Source organism: Onychomys torridus, chromosome 9, assembly GCF_903995425.1.
Source record: "Onychomys torridus chromosome 9, mOncTor1.1, whole genome shotgun sequence".
In the NCBI taxonomy this organism is placed as follows: domain Eukaryota; kingdom Metazoa; phylum Chordata; class Mammalia; order Rodentia; family Cricetidae; genus Onychomys; species Onychomys torridus.
Window position 1 is genome coordinate 71,580,933 of NC_050451.1, and position 14,338 is coordinate 71,595,270.

Consider the following 14,338-nt stretch of genomic DNA (forward strand, 5'->3'; position numbering starts at 1 on the left):
TTGGTATCTCTTTCTGCTGTGCTTTTCATCTCCCAGTCAGGCCATGAATAGTAGAACTTATTTTCCCTAAGCCATGTTATAGAAATTGCAATCTCTACTAAAGAGTCAAACAATATTACTTAGAAAAAATGTAAAATAATATTGCCCAAGCATTCATGCATCTTTTTTAGTTAGAACTGACTCTAAGAATGTTCTTTGCCTTTCATCCCCTGATAACATGTCACCAGTTTCCATTCCTGAGGGATCAACCCTCTTTCACAGAATTATGAATATCCTACAGAGAGACTAATGTCAATGTCATCACACTACACACTCTGCTAAAGTCATATTTTTCCATGGTTGTCTATTATTCATTAACCCATATCAAATAGTGACAGTTTTCACTGAGTTGATGAATATGATCAGAATATATTGTATGAAAAACAAAATTTTAAAAGTAGTAAATGATTTCATCATGAACTGAGAAAAAATATGCTGCTCTGGAAAAAAATGGAATATATATATATATAAACATGTGCATATGCATACACATAATCTACTCTTCTACATTGTATGAAATGATTTTTAAATTAAAACTAGAGTTATCATACTTTGCTAATATGGTCAGCCAAGAGGTTATACTCATCTTTCTGTCTCTGCTCCACAAGTGATGTGATTACAGACTTGCAGTTCTGTGTCTGACTTATTTCACATGAGTTCTGAAAACCCAAAATCTGGTCCTCATATATACACAATTTAGAAAATCATCTTCCCTTCCAATAAAAGTTCTCAGAGGCTATAGTGATGACTCAGCAGTTAGTAGTACTTGTTACTTCTGCAGAGAACTTGGGTTAGGGTCCCAACCCTCTCATTGTGTCTCTGAATCATCCACATCTCCAGTTTCAGGGAATTTGAATACTGCTTCTGACTTCTGCAGGCACTGGACATAGGCATAGTACACTTACATATATACAGGCAGAACACTCATACATATTATAATAAACTTAAACAGTAAAATAAATTCTAACCAAATTATAGCAATTAATACTCAGTTTCATTCTGTGTTATTTATCACATACCACTGGATATTGTGCTGTACATTTCCTGTCCCAAAGTCATGTGCCTTTGGAATACAGTCTGAGTTCTTGCTCAGTTCTTTAGAATAGTGTCTCTGTTAATATTTACAAGTGTTATACCAAGTGTCTACCCTTCATAAGAAAATAATAATCAGGGACACTTGCTTAAGTCATTTTATCCTGACATTGTCTTTCATATTTTATTTTACTTACTAAAAATCAAATTACAATTATTTATCTTGCATGCACACGTGTATGAGTGTTCACATGCAGCAGTATATGTGAATGTCAGAGGACAATTTGTGAGAACTGGTTTTGTCAGTTCTACCAGACAGGTCCTAGGGATCTCAGGATCAAAATACATCACTAGTCATTATTGAAAACTCTCTCTCTCTCTCATGTGTTCTCTCCCTCTCCACACACACACACACACACACACACACAAGCAATTCTACTTCTGTTCTTTTTATTATAAATTGAGAAAAATCTAATCATACCAACCAGAATCATTCTTCCTGTTTAGATGATTTTGCTAATTTGTTTCTTCTGTATCTTACCATGTACTATCTATCTTCTGTTCTATCTTGAGCTTGGGAGTGACAAATCATCAGGCACAGTGAATGGTGTGATGGCTCATGCAGGTACTGTAGAATTATAATAATAATAATAATCAAATTTTACATTATTTCTCTTACTACTCCTGACTATAATATAATGCCATCATTTCCCCTCCCCTTTCTTCTCTACTCCCTCCAAACTCACCCATAACCCCCTCTCTTTCAAATTTATGGCCCACTTTATTTCATTAATTGTTGATTTATATTGCCAGTTAAAGTCAATCTCTGTGGTGTATTTTTCTAACACCCAAAATATAATTTGCTATCATTTTAAATTGCATGCAAAAGACTTCCTGAAGGATGAGATTATCATTTGATTGATTATTGTGTTCTAGTGTAATTCGGGTACAGAGTAGTTAATCAATCAGTGTAGATATGCTATGGTTTTTAAATGCCAGGCCATGGTTTTTAAGTTGAAGGAGTGAACTTTTTATTACTTAGGACATCTAGGAAGAACAAAGATTTCTTTCATGCTCAGAATTCTTTGAAAGCTGAAATTTTCAGAATGTAAGTTAAGGTAAGGGAAGACATAAAAAGATTTTCTACAAGGTTAAGGTGGAGCACATGTTACTGTTTGGTGTGATATAACCAAGTTATGAGGCTTGTAGCCTCATTAGGTACATTCAGAAGAGAGCAGTTTCTTCAAAGAGTGCTACAGAAAATTAACTTAAATGTATGATGAAACCACAAGGTTTTAATAGTTTCTTGAAATACAACACTTCAATAAGATAAGTAATCTTTAGTATCTTGGCAAATGATAAGCCTAACTTACTTTAAATTCTGGAAAATGAGTATTGTACTACAACTTTACTAATATTATATACTATTTCATACAATCATGCTAAGAAATTTACATTTTATTTCAGGAAACCTAAAGCTGCAGCTGCTACTTTCTACTTTCTCTGTCTTCATTTCTGTAAGTCTTTTAAAGTAATTGGAGCCAACATATATATGTTTCTGTTTTGTAATTGTCTTATTCCTTTCTGCATATGTTTGCAAAATTGATCCATGTTGTCATATTAGTTTGAGGGTAGGAGTCACCCTGATACTGAAGGCATGTTGGCAGGTGCCAGGAGTGTTAAGTAGCTAGTTATACTACATCTTCAGTCAGGAAGCAAGGGGAAATAAATGTTTATGGTCAGTTCTAACTTTTTGCCTTTTGTTCATTCCAGTCGCACAAACCATGAAATAGTGCTGCTCACATTCAGAATCAATCTTCTCTGTACTTTAGAAATTCTCATGGTTTCATCCAGAGGTGTTTATCTTAGCCAATTATAAATCTCATCAAATTGATTATCATAATGAACATAGTGAGTCCACCCCTTGTCAACCTGACACCCAAACACAAACTTTGTTGTTGTTGTTGTTGTTTTGAAGCAGGGTTTCTCTGTGTAGTTTTGGTCCCTGTAGTTGGAGTTTTCCTGCCTGGCCCAGTCAGGACAAATCTCTAGTACCCGCCAGTCCCACAGTCGCTCAGACCCAACCAAGAAAGCACACAGAAACTTACATTGTTTAGAAACGGTATGGCCGTGGCAGGCTTCTTGTTATCTACTTCTTCTATCTTAAATTAACCCATTTCTGTTAATCTATACTTTGCCACATGGCTTGTGGCTTACCAGTGTCTTTACATATTGCTTCTCATGGCAGTGGCGGCAGTGTCTCTCCCCAGCCTTCTACTTCCCAGAATTCTCTTCTCTCTTGTCCCACCTATACTTCCTACCTGGCCACTGGCCAATCAGAACTTTATTTACACAGAGCGATATCCACAACAGGTCCTGGATCTTGCTCTGGTCTCAAACTCACAGAGATCCACCTGGCTCTGCCTCCTGAGTGCTGGTTTTAAAGGCATGTGCCACTGCCGCCCAGCCAAACACAAACCTTTTAAATAATACAAACCACAAAGAGTGATGGATATCTACTTCAGCGAAATCCATTCAATTCCTTTCATAGCTTTATGTAATGGTCTTTAATGCCTCCTTGGAAGGAAAACAGTCCTATCACATATTGCTTAATGTCATTGGCTTACTTGAACTTTTAACATGGGCAGAATGAAGCCAGATTTTTAGCCAAAAAATATAACTGTCCTTTTTATCAATGCTTCTTTTTGCAATAATATATGCTTGAATACCTCTGTCTGAATTTCTTTCCTTATTTAGTCCTTCAAACTCTTAACAGAATTTTGCATTTTTTCTACTCATAGCATTATAGTACCTTTCCAGCTTTATATTTAGACTTTTCCATGTGCCTCCCACTAACCAATTACAAAGGGCTAGTACCTCATGCTCAGGTTTATCAACACGAGCCCACACTTGATACCAGTTTTCTGTATTAGTTTCATTTCTCATTACTGTATCAAAATAAGTAGCAAATTCCACTGTGGTGGTTTGAATGGAAGATCAGGGACTTTTTCTATATGATGCACAGCTCACTTAAGTAACCTACTTTGGTAGGTCTGGGAAGTTATACCCACCTACATTTCTATCCTGACTCTGCACAAGCTGGCTGTCAAAATGAGAAAAGAAAATATCTTTGCTACAACCCCCCCCCTCCCTAAACCACCATTCCTTCTCCATCATGACAGACTATCTCAACTCATCTGTGATTCAAAATAAGCCTGTCTTCACTGTGTCTTCTTATCCTAGATATCTGGCCATAAAAACAAGAAAATATTAAAGGTATAAAATTTTTACCAAGAAGTGGATTACTGATGTGTTAAAGATGATCCTATGTTTTATAGTCCTTTGTGCGTTTTTAGGATAAAGAATATGGAAGAGCTTTATTTCATTGACTAGACTATCATGAGAGGGCAGTGACAATAAAGCAATGTGGCATTTTTACAGGAGTTTGGTATATTAGAGTGGTGGTGGTAGTGTACAGGAACTAGAAAATAATCATCCTGAGTGAGGTAGCCCAGACGAACATAGCATGTACTCACTCATAAGTGAATAATAGACACAAAGCAAAGGATAATCAGGCTAAAATCCAGAACCCCAGAGAAGCTAGGTAAAGAGGAGGACACTAAGAAGGACATACATGGATTTCCCCAGGAAGGGGAAAGGGTTAAGAAAGATTTCCTAGGTAAACTGGGAGCAGGGAAGAGAGGGGAGGTGATGTGATGTGGGGACATGTGGGAAAATGGGGGAGAGATGGGGAAGGAGAGCAATGAAAGAGATATCTTGACAGAGTGTACTATTAAGGGGATGGGAAGAAATATGTAGCTAGTGAAAACTCCAGGAACTCACAAGGTTGTACCCAGCTAATATGCATAGCAATGGTGGAGAGGGTGCTTGAACTAGCCTTACCCTGCACTCAGATTGCTCTCTGCCTTAATTGTCATCACAGAACCTACATCCAGTGACTGATGTAAGCAGATGCAGAGACCCACAGCCAAGCACTTGGCCAAGATCTTGGAGTTCAGTTGAAGGACTATCAGAGCAAGGGTGGTCAGGATCATGACGGGAAAAACCACAGAGATAGCTGACCCAAGGTAGTGGGAGCTCATGGACTCTGGACTGACAGCTGAGGAGCCTGCATGGGACTGCACTAGGCCCTCGGATTTATTAACTGGTGCAATACCTTACTCAGGCTTGATGCAGGGAGGAGGGGCTAGGTCCATCCCAACTTGGTATGCCAGCCTGTGTTGACTACCCAAGGGAGGTCTTAACCTCTATGAGGATCAGATGGGGGTGAGATGACAGTAGGTGTTGGGGAGTGAGAGAAGAGAAAGTAGGGCAACAACAGGGCCTGGGGTGTAAAGGGAAAGAAAATATTTTATCAAATAAAAAATTATAAAAATTAAATTTAAAAAAAAATTCTTAAATCTTTACAAGGGAACAATGACTTCATAAGGAACTAGAATAGTGGCCATTCATGTTACATTCTAACAAAGCCTGGCTAGCTTCTGAACATGTCTTGGAAATTTTAATAAGAAAAAAGTCAAGTAAGAAATTAATTTGTTTGACAGAGAATATTTCTAATGACATTGCATTCAGGTTATGCCATGATGACTGCCCATTGTCTATACCAAGGTTTACAGAGAAAACACTGATCAAAAAATAGATGAGAAAGATGTAGAAAATATGCAATCCAACAAGAACAGGTTTATCAGTATATGTAAAGTTGCATGCAAGACAGGTTGTATAAAATGCCCCTACTTGTTAAGGAGATTACTATCATTGTGTGGAATCTTTGCATTCTGTTCTAGAAACATATGAAAACCATCTTGGCGGGGAGGGGATGTCCAATCTAACAAAAACTCTGCGATTTACAAATACATATATATTTGATAACTGGATCTATATTCATCGTGGCCTACCTGTGTTTTGAGTTTGAAGAATAGCTTCCATTATCCATGCAGTCCAATTTCTCAAACATGTAGAAGGCAAGAGGAATGAGGTTAATAAGGCTTCTTTTAGGTTCCCAGAAAACAAACAAATTACAACAGAAAAACTGTGAACACAAACAGTATGTAGCAAAGAAGGTCGATAGCAAGCACTTGAAGCATTGAAAGTAAAGCCTAAGTTTCAGTGGAAAACCAGGACATTCCAGGAATGCTGGATTTCACACAGGGAATCCCTAGGTTAAGCTGTTCCAATGGAGATTTATTTATTTTTTTTCCAGATAGAAAAGCTATTGAAACAGGGCTGGCTAAGTACAATGGAACTCACATGATGTGTCGAAATTATTATTTTTTTGGTTAGTATTTTTTTATTTAATTTATTTGTTTGTTTGTTTAGTACCAATTATGCTTTGGTTCTGTGTTTTCCTGCTATTTTCTTATTCCCCTGTTTTGGAATTAGTGTGTTGACTCTGGGTCATTGCATGTGATTTTGGCTGAAGCAGCAAAAGACCTCTGGGCTTTTGATTTTTTTGTTTTGTTTTGTTTTGTTTTTCCAGACAGGGTTTCTCTGTAGTTTTGGTGCCTGTCCTGGGACTCACTCTGTAGCCCAGGCTGACCTTGAACTCACAGAGATCTGCCTGCCTCTGCCTCCTGAGTGCTGGGATTAAAGGTGTGCACCACCACTGCCCAGCTTTGGGATTTTGATTTTTGAACAGTGTTGAAATGTTAAGACTTTCAAAATGTTGAACCAAATTCATTTTTTGATAATAGGATATCAAGAGCTTATCAGAGCCAGTGGCTATTGTTTCAATCTGAAATGTCTGCTGTTGGATCATAGCCTTGAGGTAGTAGATTTCCAGCTAGAATATGTGAGGTTATAGAACCTTTTTGACAAGGGACAAAGCTGGCATTCATAGGCCACTAGTGGTGAGTCTTTGTGGCTGAAAATAACTGTGTCTTGGTGCTTCTCTATCTGTATTTTATTCACTAAGATATTAAAGAGTCTTACCATAACCTGCCACCACATAACAAGCAATTATTTCTACTATGATGGATTCTGTTGTCTGAATCTTGGACTAAAACACACTTCTCATTTCTTATGTTGCTTTTAGAAGTTATTGGATCACAGCAGTGAGATAAGAAACTAGTGGAGATTTATTTTGGATTGTGTTTTTGATGTTTCAGTCCATTATTAGATGGCCTCTTTGATGTGCATCTGATGCAGGGTTGAACCTTATGCCTGGGATGATATGGCCAAACAGACCTGTTCATCTCCCTGTAGCTGGGAACAGAGACAGACAAAGAGAGGGCAGACTGCCAGATACATCCCTCCAAAACACAAGTGATGTAATTCTTCAAACAAGCCCAACTTCTTCTAGTTTTTATCAACCAACCAATAATTAAATTATATTGAATTTCTGAAAGAATAGTCTCTCTGATTAGATCATAGCATATTGGGCTCCAATCATGTCTGAAAGCCTGTCAGCAGGCAGTCAATTCTTTAATACATGCAAACTTCAAGGGATATATTTGATATCTAAAACCTGACAAGATGCAGTTTGTGGAGAGATTATTTTTCTTCATACATCTTAAATATTGGGCTTTGTTATACCTAGATCCTAGAATTTTTCAAGTAAATATATAATATTTCACTCATCAATCTAACCTAACATTTATTTCCATTTTTTCTCTACATACAGGAATATTAATGCAATATCTCAGATTTTCCCTTTTTTAAGGAACATACACAGATTTTTCCAATTTCCAATTATAGTGCATGTAAGAAATACATCTCCCATTTTCTGATTTTTCATAGATAAACCAGCTTTTATCATATCATACAGATGGATTAATGAACATTATATTCTGATATCAGAGATTCTGAATATGATTTCACATATTTCTCCTTTTGATAAATGTTCATCATTCATCTGTCCCAGTTCTGAAATATGAAGATGGCCTATCTCACTGCCATGTTTCACTTTCCTATAAGCACTTACAATGTAACGTAAAGTGGGTGGGGCTTGACTGCTACAAAGAATACAAACACAAAAGTAAAAAATACTGAAGGACAAAGAACAAACAAACACAAACCCACAAACTGAAAATGTCTCTACACCATGCATTACTCATAGTATGGTAAAATCCATCAGGCCCATAGATAAAGTGGGAAATGGGAAATAGTACAAAATTTTAGTAAGTTTCTTTTTACCTGGAAATTCATAGTTGATGTCAATAGGTAAGGTTAGTTCATAATACACTTCATGTGTTTTTCTTTAAATATGGTGCTGAAATTTACTTTTTAATATCTACAAAAATGTATGTCAGGTTTGAGTTCTAGCTTACTGGTAGAACACTTGCCTATCATATATAAATCCTTCGGTTGGACGCTCAGCACTATATCCCAAAATATTATGCCTTAGAAAAGCCATGTTATTAAAACTTCATTTAAGTAAAATACATTTAAATAACAATTCATGTTAAGCACAATTCATATTTTTCTTGGAGCTTTTATAAAGTTTCTTTGTAGAAAACATAAAGAAAGACATCTTGCTCACCCCTGATAAAGCAGGGAAGGTCTTGGTCCTGCCTCAAAGGAATATACCAGGCTTAGCTGTCCCCCCATGGGAAAACTTACCCTGTTGGAGGAGGGGTGAGGGGTGAGGGGGAAGTAGTGGTAGGAGAGATGAGAGGAGCATCTTTGGTTGATATGAATAAAACATAGTTAAAAAAAGAAGAAAACATAAAGATAAACTCATCACTCTGTCTAAGAATAAGAGAGCAAAGCCATCATCAGAGAAGCTTCTTCCAGAAGCAGATGGAGAAAAATATAAAACCCACAGTCAGACGTTATGCAGAGAGTAAAAGGCACTAGAACACTCAGCCCAAAGGTGATGTCTCCACCACATCCCTCACCTCAGGGTTTAGGGAGCCCCATGAAAAAGAAGGTAAACATAGTATATGTGCTGGAGGAGACAGAGAAAACAAAGCCTTCTAAATCAACATAATCAACTAACTGATGAACTCACAGAGAATGAGACAGCATGCACAAGGCCTACGGGGGTTAGCATAAATTGGGATCCTGATTCTGAAACAAGAAGTAGGGACATGAACCTGTTGGGGATGTTGTGAATGGGTTGCTCTGATTGATTGATAAGTAAAATGCTGATTGGCAGGAAGTATAGTATAGGCAGGACAAGCAAGAGAGGAGGATTCTTGGAAGAGGAAGGCGGAGTCAGGAGACCTGCCAGCCCTGCCAGGAGAAGCAAGATGTGAAGGCAGAACTGGGAAAAGGTACCAAGCCAACTGGCTAAACATAAATAAGAACGATGGGTTAATTTAAGTGTAAAATCTAGTCAGTAATAAGCTTGAGCTAATGGCCATACAATTCATAAATAACATAAGCCTCTGTGTGTTTACTTGGGTCCAAAGGGCTGTGCGACTGGCAGGTGAGAGAGATTTGTCCTACCAATGACAGGCTGGAACACACACACAAAAAGGAAATCTTCATCTACATGAACCCTTCCCCAACCAAGAAGCTCTTTGTAGTTCATAACCACTTGGCAAAAGAAAGTTTGTTCATTTTCAGGAGAGTATCACTGGACAAACAAACTACTCTGAGGAATAGGCTGCTTGCCCCTCGGAAGATGACCAATAGAAAACAAACTCAGCAGCTTATTTAGAAGTTCATTGTCTCATGATGTGTCAGGAACTTCTCCTTTGCTTTCTTTTAAATTTTATCTTATTATTGTTTATCTTTGTTCTCATTTTTATTTTTCACACACACACACACACACACACACACACACACACACACAAACACACATGTTCTTTACATATGCATTATGGTTACAATTTAGGATTTTTATGGTTTCCTTCCATGAGAAAGCAAGCAGGTTTCTAGTCCTTGTGCCTTCTTTGGGGCTTTTTTTCTTTTCTTTGTTTCTTTTGTTTGACCCTTACTTGTCAGTCTTTGTTTTACCTCATCTTCTCTAATCTTATATTTTACAGAAGCTTGTTTATCTCCTAATGAAGGGCAGAAAGGAAGTAGATCTGGATTGGAGGGGAGGTGCAGAGGAACTGGAGAAGTAGAGAGAGGAGAAACCATTATGTGAGAAAAAAAATCTATTTTCAATAAAAAGAAAAAAAATAAAGGAATAAGAGAGCAGACAGCACACTAACATGTAAGAATTTAGGGAATTCAGGATTAAATACATTGATTACAGAAATAGTGATTTGTGAAATATCTTGTGCTTACGCTTGGTACCTCATAGTAATGCATGCTACATGTTGACATGATGTCCAAAATGAATTAGCATTTTTTTGTGGTTTACATTCCTTTCATATTGCTAAAACTGTAATTCAAAGCATGTATTTTACATGATCAAAGCTATAAGTTCTTGACACAATCAAGAGTCTTTTAGTTAAGATGGACTACTCTTATTCAAAATAGCACAATATCTCATTTACTATTCTGTTTAGCAAGTCTTGGATACTGAAATTAAATTTTAAAGTGTGACTAATGCACCAGAGTCACAACTCTGCCTGTGTCTCAGACACACTTAACATCTGTGTACATCATAGTTCCCTTATCTTAATAGAGTTTTGAAGCCACTGAGGTTTTTATTTCTTGAGAAATCATTCGTTTCATTCATTAGAATATACTTCAACACAAGACTTACCAATTTTCCATTGTTTTCAGAAGCAGGGCGGGGGGCAAAAGAGGGAGGAATTTTTTTATAATAAACAGCAACAACATTACCACACAAGAGAAAAGTCTGGTCTCATTCTTTTATTTCACATGCAAGACACAGACCAATTCAAGGGAAATGTTTCTGCTGTTCACACTCTCCCTCTACACTCTTAAAAATATCATTTAACTTTGAGTGTTCAGTGGCACACCTCTGAAACTTGCTGAGCTTGGCAATCCTGGCACGAACTCTTGACAGCTTGTCAAGCCTAAGGCAAATGCATGTAATCTTCCCTCCCGGTAATTAATAATTAATTATTGTTCATTAATCTGTAATGAATGGTGGTTTGGAATAGTATAGCCTTAAAAAAAGTAAAACAAAGTCACTGTTATTTTAAAAGGCACTTTTGAGTTGAGATTTTTTTTTAAGTAATGGTAATTCTCATTTTAATTGTGAACATCACTGAGATGAACACAGTGCAGAGGCTTGATGAACTGACAACATAGTTGTCACAGGATCTCATGAAGTTTGTCTATAGATGAACTGTGAGCTGCTTGTGAAGTTTCAATCAAGAAGCACACTTATTTCCCAAGGTAAGACAAAGGAACACACCAAGGTTTGTTGTTTCCTAGGAAGGAATGTTTTTATCCTAAATATCAAAAAGCAGCAGATTTCTCCATACTTCCTTGGGAAGAGTATTTTCTACACTGTACACACACACACACACACACTTGTTGACATATATATATATATATATATATATATATATACAATAGTGTAGAAAATATTCTACATTATACACACTCACAGAGCAACAGCATGTTCTACTAAAAATAAGAACAAAAAGAAAAGGAAAAGGCTGATAATTCACTTTAATAAATGTGAATCATTAGACATTATTTGTATTCAGCTTTGTTCGTCAGGTATTCACAGTGTCACCATTTGTAATGACAATGTGTTGAGTTCTTACCTGATGGGAAAAGCCAAAATCATCTATACATGACATTTATAGATATGGTGAAAGAAATTCTTAAAGGTGTCCCTTAAAACTATTGAATCTACTGTCACTTTCCAGTGTTCAGAGATAATGCTTCTTTGCTCACGTGGAAATCACTTTAGAATTCCTCAATGCACAGGAAAATAATCCCTTTACAATTACTCTGCGAAACAACAGAGGATGTAGAAAAGCTCCTCACATATGTATTTGAATAAGGTAGAGCATATAATTACCAGTGTGCTGAGCTATTCAAATCATTTCTTGTTAGCATTATGTTCAGTCTTGAATCACAGGGTGAATTTGTGCAGTGGTATATTGCATGAGGAAAGTTTATGCCTGTCCTCCCATGTCCCACTTGGGAATCTCAGCACATATAATTCTGTATTTTGAGGCTCTCTCTTTCAGCTTTATCAGAATTATTTTGATTGACTTTTTACTACAAGCACCCAGATCTTTAATTTTTTCCAAATTCTTTTATCTCTAAAGAAATAAAGTTTTGTCATTGCTCAGTGATTTTAAGAATTCAAATTCTAACTTTTAAAGTTTGAAATAGAATACAATAGACGAAAAATTCAATTACAAAATATTTTACCTTATCTTTTCTAACATAGCACCTTGTCTTTTATTTTATATTTTATTTGTTCTTTCAATAAATCATGTTTGAAAACAAATATGTGTGAGAATACAGTGATTCTGTTGATGGCAAAGGTGCATGAATAGTAACCCTTTCATATATTCATCACAGCAGTGTGTGGAAGCCATATTGTTTTTCCCAGTAGTTTATACATGTACCTAATAACATTAATTAATTTGACATGAAATATAGAGCAACATAATTGGCATTAAAAACATTGTATGCCAGAAAGACAGCATAAATGACAATTCTTTATTTTTGCATCATGTTATTATTATTAGATTATTTTTAGATACACTTCTACATTATCATAGAAGGAATAACTCAAATAATGTTTGTAATGACCAATCAAAAATTAACATATCAACAATAGAATTTGGCTTATTACAAATCTACAGTTTTACAAAAAATGTAAGAATTTTAATCCATGGTTTTATTTTATATTATTACTATGGTTAAGTCAGTTTTTAAAATCTTTGTGAGTAGTAAACACTGTGCCTGTTAGGTTTGTGATTAGTAGTAAGTAGCATGGAACATTTATACACAGACTAAGATGGGGATATTTTAATAGAATATCATATGATAGAAGATCATATTTGTTTTTCAGTGAAAATAACTCTTAATACTTTATTGGAATTATTGTATTATTAGAGATTTAAAAAAAATCAGGCCAAAGTCTCTCTCATATTTCCATCAAAATTTGTGATTAAATTTGTATCTGCTAATGCCAGGTGGTGGTGGTGCACGCCTTTAATCTGAGCACTTGGGAGGTAGAGCCAGGTGAATCTCTATGAGTTTGAGGCCAGCCTGGTCAGCAGAGTGAGATCAAGGACAGGCACCAAAACACATAGACAAATCCTGTCTCGAAAAAAGCCAAAACAAACAAACAAACAAACAAACAAACAAATAAATAAATAAATTTATATCTACTTATGTAAACATTTTAATTGACTCTTTAGTATCATTGCAAAATGTTTTATTTTTATTTTATATTTAGACTTATGTTGAATGCAATTTATACTCTCAAAAATTGCATAAACAATATTTTCATTTTTGGTTAAATGATTCAAATAGGTTTGTAGATCTATAAATGAAACAGAAAAATTTGGAACAAACTACCCATATGAATTTATTTCTATATAAGCAAATATGACGTTCTCTTCTAAGAGTGTGTATGTTTGAGCATAATTGTGTGTGTGTGTGTGTGTGTGTAATAATCACTTGGAGGGCAAGGGGCAACCTTGGAGATTGTTCATGAGGAACTTTCTTCTTGACATGTGTCCTCTCTATTCCCTTCCCCTCCTCTCTCCTCTTTTCTTGTCTCCTTTCCTACACCCCTCTCTTCTTCTTCTCTTTTCTTTTCTCCCCCCACTCCATTTTCATTTTGTCCTCTCCTTCCTTCTTTTTATTCCTCTCCCTCTCTTTATTTTCTTTCATTTTTAATTATTTGGAGGAATATCTCTCATTTTATCCAGAACTCTTCAAAGAAGCTGCTCCCCGAGACCAATGTAGCTCTCATTCTCTGAGTCATCAGGGCTCAAATAATAAACTCCAATATAAGCAGGAATACCAATGATTAAATTCAGGTTCTCATGCTTCCAGGCACTTTTAGTCAGAGCTAACTCCTCATCACCAGCAAGTGTCATCCTTTAATAGAATTATAATGATTTATCCTACATTCGAAAATTAGAAAACTAGGGCTATGTGGTGGGTAGCTGTTCCAGTTTTGACCTGGAAGAACTACCCTCATTGAGGCTTCAGTAACTCTCATGCCTACAAGGCCAGGAGGAGACAGAAACCCTTAAGTCCCAAGACCCGTATGTGCTGGCTCTCTTTGTTCCTGGATCCTGGATGCTGGAGGTAGATTGAACAGAGTTTTCCAGAGAACACTGCTGGATTGTGCTACATCTTTCCAGGATCCTGTAACCTGTTCCTTTGCTTGTAAGTTACCCTACAAAATTAACCTCCCACTTACCTACATGGAGTTGCCTTAATATTGCAACCA